Genomic DNA, 6,098 nt, shown 5'->3' with positions numbered 1-6,098 from the left:
GTCTTATATTTAAACCTCCTGGGGACAAAATTTTGGTTCAAAATAGCTAAATATGTAGGTCAAAATATGAATCATATATCCTTTAAATTGTTATATTCACTCTGAAGCCCATTTATCTCTTCAGCATCCCAAAGATTAAGCACATATTCTACTCAGAATAAACAGCAAATACATACCACTGCATCATAGGACAATTGCCTATAAAACTATATTTCTGATTCTGAGTTCTAACTTCATTCTCTTACAGGTCATCATCTTCAAAAGAGAGCAGCTGTCTTGAGTAATCTGTAGGTCCTTCTCATGCTGTGCTGCCAAAGCTGATTTCATGATAACTTCTTGAAGTGCAACAGCAGGCATATCCATAAACTCCAAATTAGAGTCACCCCAAATTTTTTTTAGCAAGTCAAAGGAAGAGCTTCTCAAAGTTGTAGTTACTTTTGACTGAAATGTCATAGTACCAAAAATTCATCTTCCTATGGAGGAAAATTAATTTCACCTTGACTTTTCTGTCCTTAATATGCATTTTGTTGCCACACTATTGGGATATTTTTACATTATTCACATCTCTCTTTTTCTATTCAAATACCAGATCTTTATGCTGCTTACATATATTCTTGGCATTATAATAGAAAAACTGAGTTTGGATGTAATAACTATTTCTCAGACCACCAAATTTTTCTTGGCCAACTATATCCCATACATTGAATTTAATAGGAGCTCTCTCAGTATGGAACATCAGAGGATGGACTTCAATACCAAAGGTGCTATTTACTTCCCAAAGTCGTGTTATTTTTAAAATTGTAGTTTTTCCAATACTTCCATCACCAAATACAAATTTGAACTGCACTTGGTGTTCTCTTTGGGTGGCCATCAAGATGGTCCTTTCAGAAATGTCTCTGACTCCACTTGACTAAGCAATGGAAAGATGGCAGAAGTGCAATTCTGATATTATAGCATTTTATGTGACACCTTTACTATGCCTATAGCTTTATTTAAATTTTGGTCACTTTTATATTTAAAAATTGGGACAGACATGCTGATTTGGGATAACATCTAATTTTACTTGGGTGAATCTAGTTTTATTGGGGCTTATCATTATTTTTGTAGTCTAAATGAAAATGTTACTGCCCATCAATAACTGACAAATAATCAGTGAAATAAAACACACATAATACTATTACGAAGAGCTATCTCAATGATAATTTCTGACCAAACATTGAGTCTGATGCATAGAGTGAGCTATGAAAAGAAGCCCCAGATTTTACTTTTCACATAATTAAATAATTCAGGCTTTATGAGTTTCATTATTTCTTTACACCTGAAAAGAAATTAAATTTTGGAAAATTCTAACTGAGGACAACTCCCTTTTCTTAGTTAAGGGAGGATTTTTTCATCATTAGTTCCTCTGTCTTAAGGATGCCAATGTCCTGCTGGGAGAGAAGAAAAGACACTTTTGTGTTTGATTGTTTTCTTTTGAATTAAATGTAGCAATAAATCTAAATCAACCAAGATAACTGAGAAATATTTTCTTTTAGCATAACAGTGGAGGTGAATGTGGGTAGTATATGATAGATGTTACTGTCTGCTTAAACTGGCTGGCCTCCAAACCTTTAATGTCCCACAGGAATTTAGTGGGGGAAAAACCCATTACCTGAGGTTTTATATCTGTAAACCAAATACTCATTTTTCACTTTCAAGTTAAGTCCTCAAATCTCAAGGATACCCATATTATTCCTCCTTAGATACAGGATTATAGGATCATAAATTTAGAGCTAGAAATGACCTTGTGTTCAGTTGAATACTCTCATTTTACAGGTGAGGAAACTGAGGCTCAGATATATCCCACTTTTTAGATATTTTTATGTGAATATATATAAAAGAAACTTTAAAAAGCCTTGTAAATGTGATTTGATTTTAGAGTTTTTGATTATTATTGGATGATAAAATCTGAGGAAATGAATTAAAATATTTATTAGCTACATATTTGCCCAATGCTAAGTGCTGTTTATACACAAAATAAAATAAGATAGGTCCTTCCCTCAAGGATCTTGAATCCTCTTGAGGGGAATAGGCTAAATTCATATGAGGTATCACAATATATGTAGATGTGTATGCATATGTATGTATACATATTACATATATAATTATACACATATATGTATCCATATATAATTATTATACTTGAAGTGCCAATTGATCTATTTATTTTACAGAATGTGTTTTATTTTATATTCTGACCTTTAATCCTAATTCTGCTAACTGGAGCTATAGAGTCAAATTGAATTACCTTTCCAAATGATGCTTCTTCAAATATTTAAAGATAGCTTTAGTCTTTTCCATATCTTCTTCAGGAAAGACTTGGTCAAAGTATAAATAGCCCTAATTCCTTCATTTATTATATCTAACAAGGATTTGAGCTCCTTACCAATTCTAGATATTCTCCTCTGGACAAAGTCTTTCTTAAAATTTGATAATTAGAAATTATCCTAGGATAATTATATTTCCTGGATATATAATTATAATTAACTTAGGATATAATTATCCTAACCTCATCATTGTCTGTAGTTGATTTAGCAAATGATTTCAGGTGGTCTGTGGGACAGACATTCCTTTCTGCTGTATATGATTTGTTCAATGTAGAATTGAACTTCTTTTATTTTGTCCTTAAGTTGCTTTCTTTTCAGTAATTTCACAGTTTATTCATATCACATTTGCAATCAATCCTCTAGGTTCTTTTTATGTGAATGGCTATCAAGCTATATCTTCCCTATCCTTTACAATTGATATTTAGATTATAAATCCAGGATTTTATGTTCATCTCTATCAAGATTAGTCATATTAGATTCAGCCCAATTTTCCAACCTGTATAGATCTTTCTGGATCTTGATTCTTATCCAGGGTATTTTAACCCAGCATTTTATGATCTGCATATTTGATACTATCCCTTATTATGTCTTTATACAACAAATATTGAAAGGATAGAGATCTTCTGGTTGTTACTGACTCATTCAACATTGGACAAAGTTGTTCAATTCATTTTGAAATTGATTATCATTCAGCCCACATTTCTTCCCTTTGTCTACAAGGATCACATGAAAAAGTCCATCAAATGCCTTAATACTATCTTGATGTAATACATTTATATGTTTGTTCCTAACTTATCAGTGTAGTTAAAAAAATGAGGTCAATCAGGTATGACATATTTAGGAAATACATTTTGATTCCTTGTAACTGGTACTTCCTTTTCTAGATGCTTATTAGCTTGAACCAAATCTCTTGTATTTGGACATAGAGACCATTAGAAGTAAGTGGACTTATTCTCCTGATCCTTGAAACTCATTAGGAAATGTAGATATAACTGGAAAATGAAATGCCTGGATTATGTGAAAAAAAGGAAGCAAATGGTAAGGACAGCATATATATAAACTATATGGGGTTGATAACAAACTTGATTGTATAGCATAAGAAGGAGTTCCTACAATACTGAGATTTGTTGTATGATGACATTTGGGAATGTATATGAATGAAAGCTTAAAACATATTGGAGGTGGTATAGTTTCTTTGCTTCCTTCTTTCCTTTTTCTTCCTCCTTCTCTCCCTCCTTCCCCTCTCCTCCCTTCTCCTTGCCTCCCTTCCTCTTCCTTCTTTTGTTCCTTCTTTCCTTCCTTCTTTCATTCCTTCTTTCCTTCCTTCTTTCCTTTCCAACTTCCTTCCCAACTTCCTAACTTCTTTCCTTTTTTATTTTTTTCTTTCCTTCCTCCTCACCCCTCCCTTTCTTTTAGCTATCAAAATATTCTTGGAAATTTGTCTCCATAGAATTTCCATTAAAGAGCCAATCCCCTGAAAAAGGTGATGAGTGACTTCTATATATATATATATATATATATATATATAATTTTATTTTATAATAACTTTATATTGACAGAATCCATGCCAGGGTAATTTTTTTTACATTATCACTTGTACTAGCTTCTGTTCCGATTTTTATCATTTGAAACTGAGTTAGGTCTCTTTGTCAAAGAAATCCACTTCCATCAGAATACATCCTCATACAATATTGTTGTCGAAGTATATAATGATCTCCTGGTTCTGCTCATTTCACTTAGCATCAGTTCGTGTAAGTCTCTCCAAGCCTCTCTGTATTCATCCTGCTGGTCATTTCTTACAGAACAATAATATTCCATAACATTCCTATACCATGATTTACCCAGACATTCTCCAATTGATAGGCATCCATTCAATTTCCAGTTTCTAGCCACTACAAACAGGGCTGCCACAAACATTTTGGCACATACAGGTCCCTTTTCCTTCTTTAGTATTTTTTGGTGATAAAAGCCCAGTAGTAATATTTCTGGATCAAAGGGTATGCACAGTTTGATAACCTTTTGAGCATAGTTCAAAATTGCTCTCCAGAATGGTTGGATTCGTTCACAACTCCACCAACAATGCATCAATGTCCCAGTTTTCCTGCATCCCCTCCAACATTCATCATTATTTTTTCCTGTCATCTTAGCCAATCTGACAGGTGTGTAGTGGTATCTCAGAGTTGTCTTAATTTGCATTTCTCTGATCAATAGTGATTTGGAACAGATGAGTGACTTCTACTGGAAAACATATGACCTGTTCAATTGCAGGCAGAAATGAACAAAATAAGGATTGAAGGCTGAAGTGTGATGTGTCATCTGCTAGAGAATAACTAGATTGCCAAGCTATGGAGTGTTTTAAGGAGAGCTGGGGGCAGTCAAGTGACATTGAAAATTGAATAGAAGGAAACCAGTGTTCATGGGATAGTGCTGGGGATGAAAGTGCTTCCACATGAAGATAGGTGAAAAGGGTATAGCATATCAATGGAAGGAGTAAGAAATAGAGAATACCAACAAGGAGTATTTATGGTAACTTCTGTTCAATGGAAGTTGACAACTATTGGAAACATGGCACTTAACACAGAAATATTATATAAAGAAATAGTAAACTAGACAAATAAACTCCCAACTGTTGCTGAATGGAGCTCTATGAAGGAGACAACTACAAGTCATAGAGACTAAGTCTCTTAGTATTAAGACTGTTCATTGGGGACTATTTTTACCCTACCAACTCAGTTACTCAGTTACTAGTCCTGTCTGTCTCACTTAATTGTAAGGGTGGTTGATGACTCCTCAAGTTTTGGATAATCTACATGGGATCAATGATCCAGACAAGTAATACAAGGATAATACTAATAATATAATATTCAGTGGGAATAAATATAAAAGTTCTACAAATAAATATGATCAATTAGCAAAATATGGAGGAGGGATGACTAAGCAAAAATTTATATGAAAAGATATAGAGGTTTAAACAGATAACAAATTCAACATGATTCTAAAGTGTAATATGACAGCCAAGGAAGCTAATGTGTTTTTAGGCTGTTTTCATAAAGACACAATGTTCATGACTGTAGAGAGAATATTTTGTTCATATTCTTTTTACCAATAACCTAATGGGTAATAGCTTTTAGTCTATGTATTTGTGAAAGTTTCCTGATATTTTGGATATCAAACTCTTAGACATTGTTGATAGAAATTTTTTTCCAAACTGATAGTTTTTCTTCTCATTTTAATTGACTGATTTTTGTTCTTAAAAAGATTTCCAACTTTATATAATCTAAATGATTTATTTTATCTGATGTGAGGACTTCAGTTTTATGTTTGGCTAAGAACTTTCCTCCTATTTATATGTATGAAAGGTACCTTATCTCTTTTTCATATTTTTTTATTGTATTTTTTTGATATTTGATATTCAGACTACATAAACATTTTCAGATCATTATGATGTGTGGTATAAAATGTTACTGTAAATTGATTTACTATTGAGCTACTTTCTAGTATTACTAGTAGCTCAATAGTAAATAGTAAAGTAAATGTTTATTTTAAAGCTATCTCATTTGACCGTTTGCATATTGCTGAACATACTAGAATCTCTTGCTGCTAACTACTATGGGAAACTGTCTACCCTGTCAATTTTCTGTATCACAATGCTATCAATAGGAGACCTTAAGAGAGAGAGAGACTTTTTGTGGCAGGCTTTTCTGAATTTTTGCATATTACTTGATACTTAAT

At 32.8% G+C, this 6,098-nt stretch overlaps 1 pseudogene; it reads right to left on the bottom strand.

Moving 5' to 3' along the window:
- Positions 1-241: 241 nt before the first annotated feature.
- On the bottom strand, positions 242-871 carry LOC127558028 (GTP-binding nuclear protein Ran-like; annotated as a pseudogene).
- Positions 872-6,098: the final 5,227 nt, after the last annotated feature.

The sequence above is a fragment of the Antechinus flavipes genome, chromosome 3 (genome assembly GCF_016432865.1).
Source record: "Antechinus flavipes isolate AdamAnt ecotype Samford, QLD, Australia chromosome 3, AdamAnt_v2, whole genome shotgun sequence".
Taxonomy (NCBI): domain Eukaryota; kingdom Metazoa; phylum Chordata; class Mammalia; order Dasyuromorphia; family Dasyuridae; genus Antechinus; species Antechinus flavipes.
Note: the sequence above shows the minus strand (reverse complement) of the source record. Positions and strands in the feature narration are given on the sequence as shown.